Here is a 22750-nt window from a genome sequence, read left to right on the forward strand (position 1 = left end):
GATCTTTCATTTGTCTGTGTTCTCTAGCTCCCAGTGATGACAAGATTTCCCTGTGTTTTGGTCTTCACAGAGCTAATTGTGAAGGTTACTAATCCTAAGCCAAAGCATTAAAACAATCTCTGTCTCTGGAACACCCTCCTCATTTCTTATCAGTCCGTAAGTCTTAGACGTCTTTCCCTGTCACTACAGACAGAGAGTTACAGCATTCTTTTGAACTGCTATGGAGTATTTTGTATAGCTTCTCATGTATGGATATTCCAATAGGTTTTTAACCAATTCCCACCTTATTGGGCAATTTTTATAACTATATTGTAGTGAAATACATACCTTACATTCAGCAAGCCCAATTACGCAAGAATAACCGTAGGATCCATTCACAGAGAGGCAATTGCCCAACTGCTTTCCTGAAGGCATATACCTTATATGGGAATGTTTATTCCTTACCAATGCTGAGTACAAATACTTTGTTTTAATCTTTGTGGTTCCATAAGTAAATATCTCATTTTAATTTACCACCCACTGATTAATAATGAGGTATCTTTTCCTCTTGTTCCCCGAGCATTTACAATTTTTTTAAACGAATGAATTCTGTCTGTTCTCCTACTGGATTATCCTCCTCTTAGTGATTTGTAAAAGCTCTTTGCATACAAAGACTTCTGTCTTACGTACTATGCCTATTTCTTCAGTCGTTTTGTCTTATGATTCGATTTTGCGGTGACTTCTTTGTTGTATACAATTTAAAATTTCCACACAGCCCAATTTTAAATGTTGCACATACCTAATAATACAGAAATACCAGTATCAACTCAGAGAATATTATGCAATAAAATGCTGCATGATGAAAGTGGGTACTACTTTTATTTCAATATAAGATTATGTTCCAAACTATTAGAGAAGGAAAAAGAAAGAAAGAAAGAAAGAAAGAAAGAAAGAAAGAAAGAAAGAAAGAAAGAAAGAAAGAAAGAAAAAGAAAGAAAGGGTTAGACTAGTATCAGGTATTAAACTAATTAAAACAAACTATCCCTCTGGCAGGCTTGGACAGCAGTCAGGGTGGACTGAGCTGAAGCTGAAAGATGCTGGGGGGAGCCCAACTATGGGGCAGACAGGCCTGGAAATCCTAGGGGGTGGGCAGCAGGACCAGTACCCTAGGTGCTGTAACAGAAGGTAAGATATACTGGCTGAGCGATTAGCTAAGCCACCCAAGGGCTTCAAAATATCACATCTGGGTATGGAGAATCGAGAAAGGTCCCATGAAACATGGGGTACTGCAAGGAGCCTTTCAGGGTGCTTTGGTAAACAGACATGAGAAAAGGGGATGTGCCAGCTACAGGGTATGAAAAACACGAGGGCCAAGACGAGAGGCAGGCAGTAAGTCCCAGTAGGCCAATGCGCCTGGCACATCAGAGACAGGCAGAGTAAGGATGGAATTCTGAACACCTGGCCTGGCCAGGAACAGCACAGTCTGGTACCTGACCAGGAGCCACGAAACAATTGTTTGGCAGGTGGGTGTCATGGCCAGAAGCTGAGTAGGAATATCCACCTCGGGGGGAACTCGAGTAGCCCAAGCTGATGAGGAGATCTTGGAGAAAGGGAACAGAGCCATGAACAATGACAACGGCTTGGCAATGATGACCAAGGAAAGTACTTCTCTGACTAATACCGAATAGCCTGCAGGACACAGTCATGGGACTATTACTAGTGAAAAGAATGATTTTATAATGGAACCTATGAATGGCCCAGAGAGGCCCAGATTTTTCCATAACAGTACAAGAGAGGGTCTGTAACAAAAGTCTCCACCAAGGGGGTGACAAGGCAACGATGAGTAGTACTGGAAATAAGCCCAAGGAGCATCCTGGGTATGATGGTGCTAATTTGGTTGTGTATCTGGAAGAGGAAAACGGTCTTAGTCGGGCATGAGGCATCCAGGGTGAGTCTCCTATGGTGAATGGTTTGAAACAGCAACAGAGACAGACAATGAGAGTTCCAACAACATACCCTCCGCTCAGAAGTCACTGCTCCTTCCTGCCCGGATGGATGAGGGAGAGAAATCTATTTATGTATCTGCTACATGAACGGCACTCAGGGGCAACAGACAATGACAAGACCTCTCCAATCACTGTAAGGGTCGGGGCCTAAAAGCCACAATTCCCACCGAAGAAGCAAACATCCTCTGTGGAGAAAGTAAAACTAAAACCAAAACAAGACACTTCTCATTCTGTAAACGAGGACCAGAGAAGGAGAGAAGGCCAAGCCAGGGAATGATCTGAAAGTACTAGACATTCTTTAGACTTGCAGGGCATTGCCACAACTAGAAGTCACTCTGGATTCCAGGACGTGGAGGGGAGGCTCTTTGTCTAGCTTGAAAGTAACCCACCGCGTAATAGTCCAAAAGCAAGATGGGAGTTGGCCAAGCTCTGAATTGGGAAAGGTCTTTAAAAAAAATTATTTTGGGAAACAGAGCACTTTGTTTAATAAATTATAAGTAAGCCCTACAGGAAAAAAAAAATACATATATATATTGGAAGTTCTAAACACACTGTAATAACACTATTGTACTTACTTAAAACACCTTGGCATGAATGGAACAGAGGATCTGCGAAGAGGGAGCAATATATCCCAAACATTTTTCATTATATGCCTCCCAGATGAAAAAGAGTTCAGCCCTTACCCTAAAATATGTGTGTTTACTTAATCATACACCATATACAGCTATCACTGCTTTAATTATGTGCTATGTAGGGGCACCTGGGAAGTTCAGTAGGTCAAATCTGACTCTTGATCTCAGCTCAGGTCTTGATCTCAGGGTCATGAGTTCAAGCCCTGCATTGGGCTCCAAGCTGGGCATGGAGCCTACTTAAAAAAAGAAAATTATGTGCTATGTAAAACACACCCAAAAGGAAAATTTAAAGTAATATAAAGACGAAATAAGATTTAAAACAAATTTTATTTTACTGTGCTTATCAATGATAGAAAGAATGTTTTTATTAAAAATTACAAATAAGGATACTTTAACACGAGAGCAATGGGAGTTAGCATGCTGTCTAAAGATGGAACACAGGGACTGTTCTCCACTGTGTTTGAGCGTGCCTGAGAATTTTGTTCATGTCATAAATATTTGGTGTCGAGAACTACCTTTGTCAAAAACAGTTATCTCACAAAGACAGGTAGACCCAACAGCTACACTTACTAAGTCATAATACCAATTTTTCCAATTCCATCCTCCAATAACACAAAGACATTTTAATGAGGTTTGGCCACGAAATTCCCTTCTTTCCTGATGTCACACCGCTGTTCTTGGAGAACAAGTGGAAAATGTTGCATTTAGAAAAATCTGGATCCAAGACCCACTGAAACTCTTCTCGTGAAAGGTTTTTGAACAGGCTAGAAAATTCTGTTGCCAAGTTCTAAGGGAAGTAGAAAGAATTTCAGATTACACACATTAATCTTGGCAACCAAATCCCATAATGACAGAGACTCTGTCAAACATCCATTTTCAAACTGTTCTCTCGCAGGCTTGTGTTCTTTCAAAAGCCACTGACTTTTCCACTTGGGATTCCCAGGGCCTTCAGGGGGAAGGGGTGGGTTAGGCCCGGCGTCGGGGCAGCGTCAGCACCAAGGCTGCCCCCTTCCTGCTGTTCACCGCACATGTGGGGAAGCAATTTCTGGTTTTGTCTGCAGTCTGCAGCTCCTTTGCAAGGCATCCTTCTAAGTGCCTTGCACCTTCTGTGAGGTTTCGTTGGAAGCAGGTCATGCAACCCCTCGGGTTTAGTGGAAATCAAGTGCTACAACCTCGTCAGGCACCTCAGAGTGCAAAAGGCTATTGTTTGTTTTTGGTTTTTTAAATTTTTTATTATGTTATGTTAGTCACCATACAGTACATCCCTAGTGTTTGATGCAATGTTCCATAATTCATTGTTTGCCTATAACACCCAGGGCTCCGTGCAATACGGGCCCTCCTTAATGCCCATCAGGGTGCCTGAGTGAGGCTCCTGGTGGTGGACTCCAACTGCCTGACCTCTGGACTGTGAAAGGGCTGGAAGCCATCTGCACAGCAATATTAGTAAAGCCTGCTGCACTTCCCTGCCGTATAAAAAATACACAGAATCGCACCTTTCATGACCGCTTTCCACATTCGAGTGGGGGTGACCGCGCACACTGGCCTTGGACACTTGCTGGGAAGAGGGCTGCAAGCAGCGCCCCCTCGGGGACGAGCTCCCTACACAGGCTCTCTTCAAATTGTCTCCCTGACCAGCGGGTTCTTCCAAAGGTTCAAACTGAGGTACCCGATGTACTTGCTACTATTTGGTCCACTGAGGAAAACAGACCTGCTTTACACACAGGCTTCGTGCATGTCGTCATATACAAAACGGTCCAATTTAGGCAGACACTGCAAATACCAGATGATGCTGGTGAGCTGGGATGGTGGTGAGGACGATGAAGAAATACATGCAAAGCGCCATGTAGAGTATGTGTCCCAGGACAGGTCCTTCAGAGGTGTTTATTTCATGAATCAAGGAGTAAGTCAGTGAGTGGATAAAAGAGTCCCACCAGCACTTCCTAATGACAACACCCTGCATGGTCCTGAAGATGCTGCTTTGTGTCTTTTCGCCCACGTGGTCCTCCTGAGCAACTCTACGAGGTTTGCCTTTTTACCCCCTTTACAGAAAAGGTGACCAGAGCCCAGAGAGGTTAAGTTACAACCCTAGCTGAGACAGCAGTGAGTGGGGGTTCTGGACTCTGAACCCACATCCCCCTGATGCCAGGCCTTGCTCGTCCATTCCAGTCCTCTCCTGTCGGTCATCTGCCCCAATCTGCACTAGCCTCTAAATGCAAGGATCAACTATAGCCCGAGGGCCAAACCTGGCCTGCTGCATGCTTTTGTAAATAAAGTTTTATTAGAACACAGGCCCTCTCTTTTGTTAAGTTCCCTCTATTAACATCTTAGGTCGGCTTCTGCACTACAGTGACCAAGCTGGGTAGTTGTGACAAAGACGGTACAGCCTGAATAACTTAAAATATTTACCAGCTGGTCTTTTAGAGAAAAATTATGCTGACTCCTGCCTCGTGTAGACACTCTGGTGTTTAACTCTACTCCTGCCGGTCTGAGGGACAATATACATTTCTCTTTTAATGCATTCACTAAACTCAAGGGTCAGTTTTGATTTAGAACATATCAAAAGTCTTCCTCATATAACCCGAGATTTGAGAAAGCAAATGGTTTTTGATACTAAAAATCATAAGCAATATAACATTTCATCAATTTCTGTTTTTGATTGGCTAGAAGGCATGACACTGTTACCATGCCCAAAATTGCCAAAAACCATTACTAACGTAGGCTTACCTATTTCAAGGAATCTGGAACTGACTGCTCTCAATTAATCTCCTCCACTCTTTGATCGCTTATTTATCAGATTGGGAAAGATAGATTTAATAGTGCTGGCTTGAAACAGGTCCCTTAATTGGAAACATCACAGCATTTAGCTCACTTTGTACTCCAGCAATTAAGAACAATTTGGAAAAGTGTTGTTGATTTTTTTTTTTTACACTATTGTCTCCCTGATTAGTTTTCCAAAGATCCAGACAAAACAAATGACAATTCTAGCTAGCACTATTGGTCCAAATGAAAGCCCAACAGCCAGATTACTTACTATGAGAAATGTGGGCCATCCCCATCCATTTCGTCCGTGTCTGACATTTATTTCCCTGCACCCTTGTCTCTTGTGTAGGTAAGTGGCAATACCTCTTAGAAAAGGCATCATTTCGCACCTACCTTTACACAATTATCTTTTCTCCAAATAAGCCAAATCAACAGAAGAAATTATTTTTCTTGATTAAGCACCCACATTTCTCTTGGGAGGAACCAAAACAAACAATTAATCTTTCCTTATTTGTTCTCAGAAGGCCCTGCCTCCTTACACGCAGGCTAGCCAGGTACCTGTGGCAGCCAGTCGGCAGCAATTAGGCCTGAGCAGAAAATGAATGGACTCCGGGCTGAGGGCCTAATCTGCTGAGAGTCGGTGGGAGAGGGCAAGGTTAGACCAGGAAAATTCCCTTGTTGTCGGAACACTGTTCAAAATTACTACCTGACTTCAGCATAATTAACCAGGCTTGGGAATTTATATGAACTAAGTAATTGGAAAGAATTAGCAGGAGATATGGACATTAATCTTTACCAGTTACACAGTGTTTAATGAAATTAAGGGTCTCGTGCTCACTCTTCCCTTGCTTAGTCTGCACACTTTGTACCTCACCTGTAGGACAAGGAGAATACGCCATACGGAGATCTACAAAAACAAAACAAAACAACCACAACAAAAAAACCCCCCACTCTAGTCTGAAAATTACAGACAATCTAAAAACTTAAGAGCAGGCTCTTAAATAAATTATAATGCATCCATAGAACATTATGGAGCCTTATTAAAATAGTTTTTTAAAAGAACCCTTATCTGTTAGAGATGTACACTGAAATATTTATTGATAAAAGACATTTGTGAGTTTTTTCAAAATAATATGGGAAGGTGGGGGTACGTTTGGGAATATAGGTTGATATTTACTGAGTTGATAATTACTGAAGATAGATGACGGGTATCTGGAATTTTATATTATTCTATGTTTTATATGTTGAGACTTTCCATAATAAAAAAGATATTTTTAAAAACCTTGTCTTGGGTGAATACGTAACACAGTTATGGTAAATGCCTGTGATAAGGTTTTATGTTTTTATTCTTTTCTCAATGCAGATTTGTGATATGTTTATAAATTAAAAGAAGAGATTATAAAGCATGAGAGGGGACATATCAAATATATTAAAATATAGGATTAAAAATACGCACAGAAAAAAGGCAAAGGAAGCACACCATGATTTTGAGATGTTTAAAGCAGGGTTTCTCAGCTGTGCCACTATGAACGTTCTGGACCAAATGACTATTTGTTGAGAGCTGTCCTGCGCATTGAAGGATTTCTAACAGGATCCCTGACCTCTACCCATTAGATGCTACGAGCACCCCACCCTCAAATTTTGACAACCAAAAATCATCTAATGTCCTCTAAGGAAAAATTGCCCCTGGTTCCTTAACAGTGGTCTAAGGAGAAGAACTAGAGACAATTACTTTTATTTTTATTTTTTTTAAAGATTTTATTTATTTGACAGAGATAGAGACAGCCAGCGAGAGAGGGAACACAAGCAGGGGGAGTGGGAGAGGAAGAAGCAGGCTCATAGCAGAAGAGCGTGATATGGGGCTCGATCCCATAACGCCGGGATCACGCCCTGAGCCGAAGGCAGACACCCAACCGCTGTGCCACCCAGGCGCCCCTTTTATTTTTATTTTTTAAAATTTTATTTATTTTTAATTTTTATTTACTTATTTATTTTTAAAGATTTTCTTTATTTATCTGACAAAATGAGAGAGAGAGAGAGAGAGCGCAGAAGCAAGGGGGGCAGCAGAGGGAGAGGGAGAAGTAGGCTCCCCGCTGAGCAGGGAGCCCAATGTGGGGACTCAATCCCAGTACCCTGGGATCATGACCTGAGCTGAAGGCAGATGCTTAACTGACTGAGCCACTCAGGCGCCCCTATTTTAATTTTAATTTTTCATGTTTTTCAAAGTTTTTGAATAGGCGAAGATGTATAAATCAGAACAGTAACAAAAATACTGACAAAATAGAAACACATTCATCTGCAAGGAGAAAACTCCTGATGTCCATGAAGAAACAGACGATTTGATTATATCAGAAAATAAATTACTGCGGAACAGATAGGCAGTACTCTTTCTTTGAATAAGGTGGAGTCTTCAAGCTAAAAGTGAACCTCACGAAAAAAGCCAGTTCTTTTAAAACTCAGGAGTCCATCGCACACAAATTTGATAAAATACAAATCACAGGCAATTCAAGAATAACGTCAGGCACCCTAAAACCATCTCTGAATGGAAAACTGCAGCACTGAAGAGGGATTCAAGCCCACTACAAGCCATCTAAAAAGAACTAATATTCACAGAAACAGAATGCTAGCTCAGGGTGTTAAGTTTTTATCAGAAAAAAAGCATCCACATTTTTAGGTAAGTTTGAATGTGAAGAAAAAGCAGTATGTGGCTATCTCTGTGTCTATATACATGAAATGACATCAGTGACTACTTGTTTCTAGAAGGCGCTTTGAGCTGGCTTTCCAGAAATGAGTCAAGTCTGTGTCATAATACCCACATCTCACCCACCCCCTTTCTAGAAACAGCACGCAGCCCTGAGCCTGCCAACAAGCCTGGACGGCTCCACTGGAGGATTGAGCCCAAAACATTCATCACATTAACCCAGGGCTCTAGTTTAGGGCACTAAACCTAACTTCATGACTATTAAGAAGTTGTTCTTTTTTTTTTTTTTTCCTTTGAAATCAGTACAGACTGACAAACCAGGGGGGTCAATATTTGATAATTCACAGTCTTAAAATTCTGAAGTTTTAAGTTTTAAGCCTGATCAAAGCTTTGGGGCCCCAGTGCACGGAGTGCATATTTCCAATTCATTCCACTCCCTTCTTCCACACAAATGCCTCTCCATGAAACCACAGACGTTTTTGAAGTTCCAAGAGCTTTTCAAATTGCCATTACTGACCTTACCTCCACTGACCTATCTGACCTCTGAAGGCTCATTATCCATAGCTCTGTAGGTCAGGCTTCTCTGCCAGGCTCACCCACCCCGAGGAAGCCAGGATGCATTATCTGAATTTTTAGAATACTGGTTTAATTTATTTCATTGGAAGGAAACGGTACTGCTTTCTTTAAAGAGTCAATATATACGGCTACTTTCAGAAATTTTTAAAAAATTGCTCTGTACTACAAATTATTTTAAATAAAGTCCACCTCATTTTGAGATCATGGGGTGCGAGCAAATCACAGAGAAAAATAAAACACTTTTGATACTAAGTACCAAAATTCTCTAAATTAAATTACAAATCGTTAAAATAGATGAGAAGAAATACCAAATACTGGACTAAGTATTTACAACTTTCATAGTTTTTTCAGCTTAGCACAAAAAAGTCCTCAAGAACCACCACAAAACCTAAGAATCTATAGGTCACTGTCGACAGAAACGAAATTTAGGAAACGGACTTGTGAAGGTTTTTTTCTTCCTGTGTTGTCAATTATCTCACCAATTAGGATGACAAACCTGCCTGCCAAATTCTGGTTAAGTGGTTAGGGTTTTCCTGTAGGAACAACCAACCACGGCATCACACGGTTCCAGGATTTCTAAGCAGGCACCACAGAAACGTCTGTGCGAGAGACTCTGAAAACACTCGCTAGCAATGATGGATTTAAGTTATTAACAGATCAAAAAGAGATGGATGGCGGTTTGCTTTTCTTAATCTCCATCATCATCGAGATCTGTTTAAAGATATGGGGCGCACTAACAAACTTGGTTAAGGTTTCGATAAAATCAGTAAAAATAATCTGCCCCTGTTACAATGAGTCGGTATCGATCAATAAAATCACTTGTACAAGGAAAGTACTGTTAAGTACTGACAATCCCAGCCATTAATATTATTTAACACACTGTTCACAATCTTTAACGAGAACAAAGAACAGTTTGTCTCATGTTATAAGCAGGACCTTCACAGATACTGTTACTTCTATAGGCTTTCCTGGTGATTTTGTGAAGTTCCAACTGTACATGCCTCTTTCACAAGCACAACCCCCCCCACACACCCCCAATACATAAGATCTGGTTCTTTACTTCAGTTGCATTTTAAAGGAAGACCTTTGCAAGAAGTAAAGGTGCCATTATACTACTTCTTAATTTGTGAATGAAACTCAAACCTTTAAGGACCTAAGCTGTAGGGTGTGGGGTGGCCATGGGCACAGCCTGGGGCTTCCCTGCTACACTCTGACGTTACACACCTTCATCAATGACGTTATCCTGTCAGGGGTGGAAGAAAGAGAAATTTTCAATGACTCCTCAGTCAGAGTTGGGTGGCTACGAAGAGATACATGTGAATGACTTAAAAGCACCAAAGTGGGGGTGCTTGGGGGGCTCAGTCAGTTAAGTGTCTGCCTTTGGCTCAGGTCATGATTCTGGAGTCCCGGGTGCCACATCGGGCTCCCTGCTCAGCAGGAAGTCTGCTTCTCCCCCTCCTTCTGCTCCTCCCCCCATCGTGCTCTCTCACTCACTCTAATAAATAAATAAATAAATACATAAATAAAATTTTAAAAAAGCACCAAAGTGGAAGATGGAGAATCAGAAAGGATGAAAACATTTTACACAAGAAAAATTTCACCTTTGTAAATATCTATGATTATATAAATGAGAATAATGATGAGAAAACTGCTTTACAAAGTAAAACTGACTTAATGATAATGCTAAGATCTTAAACAGAAACCTGTTCTAAACTTCACCTTTCCAGTTCTGACCACTCACAATCCCAGTAGTTTATGATTTATAGAGCTTTGCAATTTTGCTGAGATAAAGCAAGAGGGAGCCCCTCTCTGGTAAGTGAACCTTGAAAACAGGAGACCTGAATCTGAGTTTGGTTTCATTTACTCTGTTGTTCTCAGCTCAATTCTGCCTATCCTACACTTGTCACAGAGTGATTAAAACAAAAAGTAAACTTTGGGGGTCTGCACAGTACATGGAGAAAAGGCCCCAAAAGAACATTAATGCTAGTACACTTCAAAGAAGTGAACCAAAAGTGAAAAAAATGTATCTAAAAAACGGCTTTTGGCTGTAAAATAGACATTTTATGTAATGTAAGAGTAAAGTATCCAATTTATAAGTGGTTTATAGTCATTAAAAAGTAAGTCCACGAACGAAAAGTACAGCATAGGGAACATAATCAATAATATTATAATAACGTTATAAGGTGAGGGATGGTAAATGCACTCATGGTGGTGAACGCTGCGTAACGCACAGAACTGTCGATTTACTACATTGTATGCCTGAAATCCACGTAACATTGCAGGTCAACTACACTTCACTTCAAAAAAAAAAAAAAGCAAAAGTGGGGCGCCTGGGTGGCTCAGTCAGTTAAGTGTCCGACTCGGTTTCAGCTCAGGTCATGATCTCAGGGTTTTGGGATCGAGCCCCATGTCTGGCTTCACACTCAATGTAACTCTGCTTGGGGTTCTTGCCCTCTCCCTCTGCCCCTACCCCTACTCACGCATGCGCGCTCTCTCTCAAATAAATAAATAAATAAATCTTTAAAAAAAGAGAAAAAAAGAGAAAAAAGAAGTCTACAAATACACTCTGTGTGGAATTAAGAAACTGTGATTCGTGAAATGGTTTAAGGGCATGCTCCAACGAGTATAGAAGCTGCTTATTAAGTGAAAGGGGCCTTTCTGAGAGAACCCATGGCGGTACCAGACGCTTAATGATCATGTGATTCTGGAGGTAACTAGGACATTCTTCGAGCACTTCCATGTAGCAACAGGTGATGAGGCATCACAGCAGCTGTTCACCCAACGATTCCCCAAATAAAACACCATTCCAACACCTGAGCGGTAGTTTCTTTCTGCAAGATGGGGAATGGGATCAAATGGCCACAGACTCTACAGAGAGCAGAGAAGCTCATGGAAAAGAAAGACAACAGGCTGGAAAATATGCCCCATGGAATCAGGAGACCAGTGTTTTTGGAAGAAAATATCTTCCTTAAGCACACTGGGGTGGGGACGGTGGTGGCTGAATAAAGGTCAAAGGCAGATGAAAAAATATTGTTCAATGAACCCCGAGACATTAAACCTACATACTGGCTATGTAATTAAAAAGAAAAAGAAAAACACGTTGAGGTCATGATGCAACCTCTCTGGGAACTGCCTTGCAGGAATGCTGAAGGTCTATTTTACAGCACAGGCGAAGGAGTGACGGCAGGTGGCATTTCATAAAGACATACGCCCCAGTACGACCTGAGGTGAAGTGCACTTCTAGTACGAGCCGTCACGTGCTTGCCACAGGTAGACCCTCCCAGAGACTCCTGCAGAATCACCACGCCACCCCTGAATGAGGATACGAAATCCATTTTGATTTGGGAAGCAAACACTGTCAAATAGAATCTTATAGTCAGTAAAATAATTAAACTTGTTTTCCAAACCTCTCCTTGTTTGAAGAATGTGGTATAGGAAATTATGTCTGTCACTGCACAGAGAAGTCTGCAGTGTAAATCCTGGTAATAATATCTGGCTAGCCACGAAGAGAGATTTAGCACTTGAACACTCCACTAGGCCATATTTTCTTGGAAAGGAATACTCAGGACCCTAAAAATGTTATACACACACACACACACACACACTATATATATATATACATATAATGTATATTTAAATATATTTTGTATATGTTATATTTATAAAGTAAATACAAATATATTATTTTTCATATATAAATATAAAATATATATGTGTGTATATATATACACACAGATATATATATAGAAGAAATGTTTAAAAATGCATCACTGAGGTGATAAGAAAGTAAGGAATCAGGAGCATCCTTAAATTGAATATAAATTGAATATAAATAGAAATCCTGATAGTTAAGCAAGCACCAAAGCTGGTTCTGTCCCACGGGTGAGTCGTGAACCCTGTGACTTTGAGCATCCACTTTGGGGGCTGCATGGACAGAAGAAGTGAAGATAAAGCCTAAAGTCTGCCCAAGGTAGGTGGGCATGGGGGAACCTAAGGGCAAGGTCCAAGTAAGGCTGCTGAAGGATAGGCAGAGGCAGGGGAAAACATAAACCCCTTCACAGGTCTGTAACCTAAACTAATACCTTTGTGTAGTCCAAAAAACTTTCAAGCTAAGAAGTCCTAGTTGATACTGTTCCTAGGTGATTAGCAAAATCAAGCAAAAATTCTCTCTTGTGCAAATTTAATTCAATCCTAGGCTTAAAATCTCTAAGGATAGAGGTACAAGGAAATGGATTACCCAGCTAAAAGTAAAAACAAACAAAAACACATACATCCACACCTAAGAGGAAACAAAGCACCATGAGCAAGAACCAGCAGAAACAACTTAGACCTATGAAGATATCACTTATTACAATTATGAGACCGAGAATTCAAAAAACAGAACAGAAAAGGGAAAGGAGCAACATTCAAAGATACGATACCTGAGCATTTTCCAGAAATGTTGAAAGGTGTCTGCATTCATATTCAGAGAGCATGCACGTGCACACACACACACACAGAATACTCAAAAATACATACTGAAAAAACCTACACTTAGATAGAGAATAACTATAGTAACTATAGTAATAAAGTTCACAGCAGAACTGTAAGAACACCAAAGATGAAAAACAGAAGAACATCAAAGATGAAAAGAAGACCCTAAAAGAATCAGAGAAAAATGACACATCACATTTAAAAGCCAGGTTTCTATTTGTTTTTTCCTTGTATATTTGTTTTAAGCAGGATCCACGCCCAGTATAGAGCCCAGCACAGGCCTTGAACCCACAACCCTGAGATCAAGACCAGAGCTGAGATCAAGAGTCAGACGCTTAACCGACTGAGGCCCCCAGGTGCCCCTATGCATTTCTATTTATAAGAATTGGTATTTTATGACTTTTATTCTTTCTCACATGTCTTTCAAAAACACAGAGAGTTGTGTATCTTTAAAGAAGACAATGAAATTTCTCCAGTTTTAGGATTACCACGTGCATCCACTGGATTCTTTTCTAAAATGTGTTATAGAATCTTAGTGATCTTATTTTTCCAATACTTGGCAATACTTTGCTACTTCATGATCCTATGTATCATTTCATCGTTACTCATCGATTATGCCCAACTATGCTAAGAAAATACAAAAATAATATAAAAACGATAAGAAAATGGAGGAATGATGGGATTGTTTGGAAGGATAATGAAATTAATAGCAATCATTATAATATGCTTTAGCTTTCTTACTTTGTTGCCCAAAATACTCATCATCTTTCAATGTCTGGAGACATCATCTTTTTTTTTTTTTTTTTAAAGATTTTTTATTTATTTGACAGAGAGAGAGCATGAGCGGGGGGGGGGGGGGGAGGACAAGGGGAGAGGGAGAAGCAGGCTCCTGCTGAGCAGGGAGCCCGATGTGGGACTCAATCCCAGGACCCTGGGATCATGACCTGAGCTGAAGGCAGACACTTAACTGCCTGAGCCACCCAGGTGTCCTGGAGACATCATCTTTGAAGTTACTGGTAAAATTATCAACGAACGCAGTTAAATATTCAGAAATTTTCATTTTCTACTCAAAATAGTAAAAAAAAAAAAATCGACAGAGGGAAGTGTTTTCCGATTATTAGAAGACTCAGATAGGGGCGCCTGGGTGGCACAGCGGTTAAAGCGTCTGCCTTCGGCTCAGGGCGTGATCCCGGCGTTATGGGATCGAGTCCCACATCAGGCTCCTCCACTAGGAGCCTGCTTCTTCCTCTCCCACTCCCCCTGCTTGTGTTCCCTCTCTCGCTGGCTGTCTCTATCTCTGTCGAATAAATAAATAAATAAAATCTTAAAAAAAAAAAAAAAAAGAAGACTCAGACAATGAGCACAGGAACAGACAGGAACACTCTACAGGACCACAGTCCACAAGAAGTACAATGTACGCCACATATACCCTTTATAATAATCTTAAATGCATATTTAACATTTAAATTTTCTGGTAGCCACATGAAAAAAGTAAAAAGAAACAAGTAAATATATTTTGTTTAACCCGATAAATACAAAATATTACTTCAAATACCACTTCAAAAAAAAATTACTGAGATATTTTACATTCTTTTTTGTACTAAGTTTTTGAAATCTGTATGTTGTAGAACATTTGATTCAGACTAGTCACATTTCAAGTGTTCAAATGTTCATTAGCCGCATGTGACTAGCAGTTTCCATAATATATAGCACAACTGGCTGCACAGGTAAAATCACAGATCACGAGACTTTCGATGCCATCACAGATGAATTTCCTCACACTGAGGGATCAGTGATGAAAAAGGAAATACAGTATTCTCTTGGAGCTGTTCATTCAATAGGAAGAACTTTACCATACGTTATTTTGCATCAAGAACTTGGACCATTTCATTTTGCTAAAAGAATGTGGAACACTATTTTTTTTTCTTTTTATGATGTTTGTGTACTAAGATTTATTTAACAGATGCTTTTTTTTGACAAAAGCACATACAAAGGTGTCTCAAAGGAAACACCAGTGAAGAAATTTTTAAAAAAAAAAAAATCAATGATTTAGTCATTCTAGTTGTGACTGTAAATTGAAAAAGGAAAATATTTTGCAATAATGCAGGAAAGATTTAAGTCAATGTTTCTTCAACAAATCTACTAACCATCAAGGTTTCCAAAGATTTGGATTTCAACAATGCATGTCTAAGAAAAAGAACCAGAAGAAATGATAAGCCAGAACCTATTTTTTATATACACACACACACATACACACACACACACACATATACATATATATACACATATATGTATATATATACATACATATTCATATATATAATTTGTATATAAAATTTATGTTATTTATATATATAACTTATGTATATAACCTATACAGATGAATTAGAGATATATAAATCTGGAAGATTTTATAGTGCTTATAAGATGATTTATGTTTCAGGTTCATGCATAACAGTTCATGACCCGTTGATCAGTAAAGTACACTGTTCAAAGGATGCTGCTGCCCATTTAAAAACTAGGGAAAAAAAGACTAAGGCTTTGACTTGGAGTTTGCTCTGTTGAAATTCCAATCAAAATTCTAATCAAGATGTCTTTCACTTTTCTCTTTATTTGAATTTTCGTAAATTATTCATTAAAAAAATCTTAAAATTACAAAAACACTAAAAATGGCCCACTGGTTTTAAATAGCAAATGGTGATGACCATTTTTCTCAGGAAAAATGGAGAGTTAATGTGCTTAAAGAGACCCCCACACAAACATCTAGGCAGATTAGGGGAAAAAAGCAAACAATTTCTCAAACAAAAAAAGTGTAATATTAAAACTTAAAAGTCAAAGGATAGACTTCCAGTTCTATTAAGATGGAAGAGAGATAATTTTCCCTCTTCCTCCTGCCAAGTACAACTCGGACGTCATAGTGGACATTGTATCTAAGGTTGAGGGAAGAAATGAAATCCGCCGGCACCTAAGGAATGACACAATGGTGAGTTTTTCTCTTTCCTGGGTTTTTGTTTTGCCTCATGTACCTCGACTTGGAGCAGAAAAAGCCAGAAGCCAGGAAATACCAAGAGAGGCAGACGAATCAGACCCAATAAAAGCCTGTTTTCTTTAGCAAAAAGACCGGAAAAGAGACAGTCTAGAAAGACAGAAAACTTTTAGACACTGACCACTCTACTCAACCCCAACACCACAGAAAAGATTGTCAGTCCACTTCCACTCAAGCCAGGGGGCGCTGGGGTGGGTGGCTCTGTCAGTTAAACACTTCCACTCCAGCCCGCCAAAGCCCAGTGGGAAGCCTAGATTCCCACCCTCATGAGGCTGCAATGAGGCACTCAATGCAGGCTGGTATCAGAGATGGCCAAGCAGGGAGCCAAGAAGCCAAGACTCTTGTCCCCCCCAAGTCGGTAATGTGCCCTGTCCAAGGGCCAGTGGAGACTACGTGGGGAGCTGGAACTCCCATCCTCTTAGCAGTCATGAAGAACACCCCTCCCAGCCCAGAGGTCAACAAAGGCCAAGTGAGGAATCTGGTGCTCCACCTTCACCTGGTAGAAAGGAGGTAGAATCCCTCATACCCCACCTTCCCTGGACCGAGCAGTGTCAGAGAAGGCCAGCTAAGACAGGAGGTTTATAAACAAAGTTTTTAAAATTTTATTTATTTATTGGTCAGAGAGAGAGAGAGAGAGACAGCACAAGCAGGGGGAGCAGGCAGAGGAAGAGGGAGAAGCAGACTCCCAGAAGGTCAGGGAGCCTGACGCGGGACTTGATCCCAGGACCCTGGGATCATGACCTGAGCCGAAGGCAGAGGCTCAACCAACTGAGCCACCCAGGCGCCCCAAGACAGGAGGTTTAAATAAGATCTAGTAACATAATACAAAAATATCCAGGAATCAACTAAAACCATTCATTATATCAAAACCAGGAAGATCTCAAACTGAATAAAAAAGACAATCAATAGATGCCAACACCGAGAAGACAAAGATGTTAGAATTATCTGATAGTGACTGTAAAGCAGCCATAACAATGTTTCAGTGAGTCATGACAAACACGTCTGAAACAAAAGAAACAATACGAAAACTCAACAAAGAAATACAAAGGGGGACGTCTGGGTGGCTCAGTTGGTTGAGCGTCTGCCTTCGGCTCAGGTCATGATCCCAGGGTCCTGAGATCGAGTCCCGCCTCAGGCTCCCTGCTCACAGGGGAGCCTGCTTCTCCCTCTGCCTCTGCCCCTCCCCCTGCTTGTGCTCTCTCTCTCTCTCTCTCTGTCAAATAAATTAATAAAATCTTAAAAAAGAAAAATATAAAAGGTCAGCAAAGAAATAAAAACTATAAAGAAGAATCAGTGGGAATTTTAGAACTGAAAAATGTAGTCACCACAATAAAAAGTTCAGTGGACAGGTTCAATAGCAGGATGGAAGGAGTGGAGGAAAAAGTCAGCGAATGGAAAGACAGAAAAACAGCAATGACCTTATCTGACCAATGGAGAGAAAAAAGTCTGAAACAAAACCATGGAGAAGACCCAGGTCTCTGTGGGACCAGAGCCAAAAAACATATATTCCTATTATCACAGTCCTGGAAGGAGAAGTGAAAGGAGAGAACTTCAAACAACAAAAACCCAAAGTAATACACACCGAAACACATCATAATCAAACTTCTGAAAATAATGACAAAGACAAAATCTTGCAAACAGACATCTTAAAATAGCATCTTGCATAGAGAGGGAAAACAATAATATGACAGTGGATTTTTTTTTTTATTAGAAGGCATAGAAGTCAGAAGGAAGCAGCAGAATATTTTCCAAGTGCTGAAAAAAGGCTGTGAACCTAGAACCCTCTATCTACAGTGATCAGACTGGAAACAGCCTAAGGTCCGTATCGTGTTCAGGAGGAGACGAAAGAAAACAGGGAACTCCGACAAGAACAGATATAAACGAACAGAGGAGAGAAAATGCAAAGAGGAAAAGAGGGGGGAAAAATCTGCCACCAATCCAAAAGCAGGCAAGAAAAGCGAAACCCCAGAAGGAGAGAGACAAGAGAAAGCGGGGATGGTCGACCTAAGCTCAGTCACTGGAGCAGTCCCAGAACGTAAGTGGGACATTTTAACACACCTTTCTTCCTAGACATCAGAAAGCCAAGTCCGACTGATGAGCGCGCTTAACAAACTTCATCCCAGTATATACAGCTCACTGCACTCAAGAATTAGCGGGTACACATTTTCAAGCACACGGGGTCAATTTTAATAAATGCCTCATGTACTATTGGCAGAGTTAAAGATACAATACTGTGGTCCGCTGAAGACTACCGGCCCAACGGAACAGTACACTGTCTTACACAATTTTGAAAACACATGAGGGGTGGGCTAATCAGGTAATCGGGTCTTCTGAAGACAGCATCCTGCACGTACTGTATAATAAACCCCACACCAGCTGCGCAAATGTCTTCCTCAAATGAATTTTAAGGCATTTTTGTTTAGCTTAGAATATCCTTATTCATGATTTCTAAGAGCCACTTCATTCTAGCTCCTGACACTTCCTGTATATATATTTTTAAAGATTTTATTTATTTATTTGTTTGAGAGACAGAGAGAGTGTGTGAGCATGAGCAGGGGGGTGGGGAGAGGGTGAGGGAGAAGCAGACTCCCCAGTGACTGCAGAGCCCCAACATGGAGCTCTATCCCAGGACCCCGGGGATCATGACCTGAGCCTAAGGCAGACGCTTAACTGACTGAGCCACCCAGGCGTCCCTCCCTGTATATTTCACTGTTGTTCCCTCCTTATAAATAAGAGGAAAACATAAACCTCTGCTGTCCTCCAATAAGTGACATGTGATGTGGGTCCCTTTCTCAGAAACAAATCTCACATTATCACAACAGATGTAACAAGGGCTGTATGCGAACTTCCCATGGAATGTGGCTGTCTAAAAACCAAGCCAGCTGCAATTTCCTGTTGCTCCTGAAAAACAGAGAGGGACCTGCCCATTAAGCCAGGCTCAGATAAGGAAATGGAGCCACAAGGGAACCTCAACCTTGCCCACCATTTGTTTTTCTTTTCTGGAAGAGTACGAACTCCATCTCCGACACATTGAAATTTTGCTGGTGTGTCTAAGCCTTGGCGGGTTTCCATCATTCTTCATGCTCTGCCCTTGGAGCACCTTGTCTGTGTAAAGGCTCACAGCCTCCAGCTTGGGGTAATGGTCAACTGCTTTCCCTTTGATTATTCCCTCCCCTACTTCTGTATTCCCCCCTCTTCTTTCTTTCTAGGACTCCAGGATCTTAGATCTGGATAGAGCCTCAATTCATCTTGTCTTTTGTTGGACAGTTTTTGTATCTTACTTTATGGGATGGTTTCCCAACTGGAGAGCTGCCACTGAATATTTCCAGTTGGAGGACACAACAAATCCGAACTCTCGTGTGTCCCGACCACTCGTCCTACAGTTTCCTAGTGTCATCTTTTGGATGTAATGCTTTTGGGTAGCTCTCTAGATTTATTAAACCAATCTTTAGGACATATTTTGTGTTCTGAATTATCTCTATCCTGACAAGTCAGTGTTTCAGTTCATCCTGGTCTTTCTGTTCTTCAAAGGCCTGGCGATCCTTGGTTATCAGATCTCACTGAAGAAAGCAGTGTGGGGGGCTTCCGTGGGTTTCCTCTGCAGCTCTGTCAGACCTCCTTCCACATGGAAAGACAGTGTGGGCGGAGCATGCAGTCTGGTCAGCTCTCCTCTGGGCTCAGTTGGTGGGGCGAGGGTTGTGAACTCGGGGCCCTAATATCTACATGAGAAGCCTTAGCTCTCCTCATTCTATTTAATATCTTGGTGTACTGTTTTGTATTGAAGAGAAAAGCCTTTAAAAATATTTTTGGCCCAGTCATAAACATCAGGCTGCCTATGTTCCACAGAGAACAAGTGGCTGGGACATCTGTCCCATGTGTGCACTCTGAATGGGCCCACTGCTTTTCGGTTTCACCCGCTGACTCTAAGCCCAGAAATTCTCCAGCAAAGCGGTGGCCAGTTTGCCTCCCACCTCTACTGCACGCTCTCAGAGCTGCTCCCTTCTGCTCTCTGCTGTATCCATTCATGCACTTCCAGAACATTCTATCTTCCCAAAAGTTGTTAAAAATTTTTCTTCCTCTGATGATCCCCGTTTCCCTTTGCCTACCTACAGTTAAGTATAACTGTGGAGGTTCATTACTTGTGAAGTTTTTGTACTTTTATTTCAGAGGGGTCTCAAGAAAAACGGGAAGTCATCTCAAAGCAGGGTATGTTCTGGGGCACCTGGGTGGCTCAGTTGGTTAAGCATCTGCCTTCGGCTCAGGTCATGATCCCAGGGTCCTGGGATCGAGCCCCGCATTGGGCTCCCTGCTCAGAGGAGAGCCTGCTTCTGTCTCTCCCTTTGCCTGCTGCTCCCCCTGCTTGTGCTCTCTCTCTCCGTCAAATAAATAAATAAAATCTAAAAAAAAAAAAAAAAAAAGCAGGATGTATTCTATAAACCATGTGTGAGGGTCAAATCAGTTTGGGACACCCCAACTAATGTACTCTTAAGATTTGGATTTCTCTGCAGATGACTTAACACGGAAAACAGATGCATGCTGACAGGTTTCACAGGATTCTACATATTCAAGTTACAGACTTAAAAAATAACCGATCAAAATTAAAAAAAAAAACAAAAATTAAAAATTAAAAATCGCCAATCTATCAAGGAAACTGGAGCATAGATAGTTAATAAAATTGTGACCGTTTATGATTACAAGGCCTTGTCTTTTACGATTATTAATATATCCTTAAGTAAGACTATGTCAAGGCTGAGAAATTAGAAAATCTACAATGCGGAATGAAAAGAGCCCCCAGGGAGTTAAGAAACTAGAATTTCAGTCCATGTCTTTAACTAATAAACTCCAGGGAGTAAGGCAGGTTTTGTAACCACACGAGACCTCAGTTTCTCCATCGCTGAAATAAAAGAGCAGTGTGGGCCACCTTAGGGAATGCTGTCGCACTCACCCACGGTCCTGAAGGTACTAGCTGATCTTTGGACAAGAGGAAGAGTTGTTTTCTTTGGCCCTCTCAAGTGCTCATCTCCTTGTTCTACAAGGGGGAAACTGAGGCCAGATGGATAATAATGAGTATAACTGAAGGGCAGGAGGCAGGCTGGACTGGAAAACATTCTAATGTCACCCAGAGCTTTAGATGCTATGGCTGTGGGGTGTGAAAACCTTGTCAGGTTTATGGGCCAGAACAGGGCAATCCCGTCCAGTGCATACCGAGAATGTCTTAAACTCCTACAAAGACTTGAACACCAAAAGTTATCCAAAAATGACATGTGACCCAGGGTTTTCATTTCACTTGGGACTAATAAAGCATTCCTGCTCATCTCTGCAACTTCCATCTAGCTCCCACTGCCTGCAAACAGAATCAGGGAGAGAAGGGAGAAGAGAGAGCTCCCTGGACCTCCTTGGGGACCTAAGCGACAAGAAAATGAATATTAAATGCACGACAGGAAGCAAGCCCTCTCAGTCCCTAACCACATCTTTCAAGCCCTATTTCTGAGAATAGAAAATTCTAAGCTCAATTTGAGAGTCACTGTGCAGTGACTCTCTGTGCCAGATGATTTTATCTGCATATTTATATCCAAAGTACAAACAACTTAAACTGTTTACAGTAAGTTGTAATGGAAGTCATGTGTCAAATACAACGGGAGGAAAAAGAGGAGAGCATTCTTTACAAGGAAAGCCCGAAGATATACAATATCTGTGGAAAATGTGGCCTATGAGAATGCATTGTTTACCTATTCCATTTAATTACAGAGAACATGAATTCTTACCCTTCGCATACAATGTCTAAAGTCTTGTTTTTCGGTTTGGTTTTGCCCGACACTGTTGCCAGGAGCTCTGGAAGTCCCACAGCTCCATATACACGGCCTCGAGGAACGCAGCCACATACGTTCCTGTCATTTGTGGTCCCCGTTTCCTTTCATCTCCTGCTTCCAGAGAGGCAGGGAAGGGTCTGTCCACAATGCCCCAAAGCAGAAGAACAAAAACAGCCGAGAGAGCCCTCCTCAGATGCTCGCAAGGCCTTCAGCACGTCGGCTTTCCTTGTTGAACGCTGTCAAGACAGGAAAACTAGACAAGGCCACCAAGGGACTCTTGGCATCTGAATTTATCACCAAGTACAAGCCTGCGGGGATAGCTTCTCCGCAACTTCCAAACAACGGCGAATCAGGCACAACTGCCCAGAAAAAGCCTGTCACACACACTGTATGCTGGCTTCCCAGAGCCGCTGGCTACCTGCCTACACGGCATCTATCCTAGCACTAAAGCTTAACGGGTCACGGGGTATTATTAATGGAAAGCACAGTACAAGCTGCTGTTTCTGCGGTGCCACATGTCTCAGAGGGAGAGATCACCATGGCTAACCTGTAACCCTTGGGTGAGGTCCAGCTCTTCTCTTCCTCGTCCTCTCGGCCACACTCACCTGGGTCATTCCCATGCACCTGCCTCTCAAGTGCCCAGTGTCCTGGCTGAGCACCCGGTCTGAGCCGTCCCAGCACCTGCCCTGTGTGCTGCTCTTTGGATCAACTACGTGGACTATTCATCGGAGGCCTCTAGCCCTTTCTATTTTAAAACAGAGAAGCTG

At 41.5% G+C, this 22750-nt stretch overlaps 1 protein-coding gene across 3 annotated transcripts in view; it reads right to left on the reverse strand.

The window, feature by feature from the left end:
* Positions 1-22750, reverse strand: part of SNX24 (sorting nexin 24) — a 156724-nt gene that overhangs the window by 37366 nt on the left and 96608 nt on the right. The window lies entirely within an intron of this gene.

This window comes from Ursus americanus, chromosome 5 (genome assembly GCF_024610735.1).
Source record: "Ursus americanus isolate L20-20 chromosome 5, mUrsAme1.1.p, whole genome shotgun sequence".
Classification (NCBI taxonomy): Eukaryota; Metazoa; Chordata; class Mammalia; order Carnivora; family Ursidae; genus Ursus; species Ursus americanus.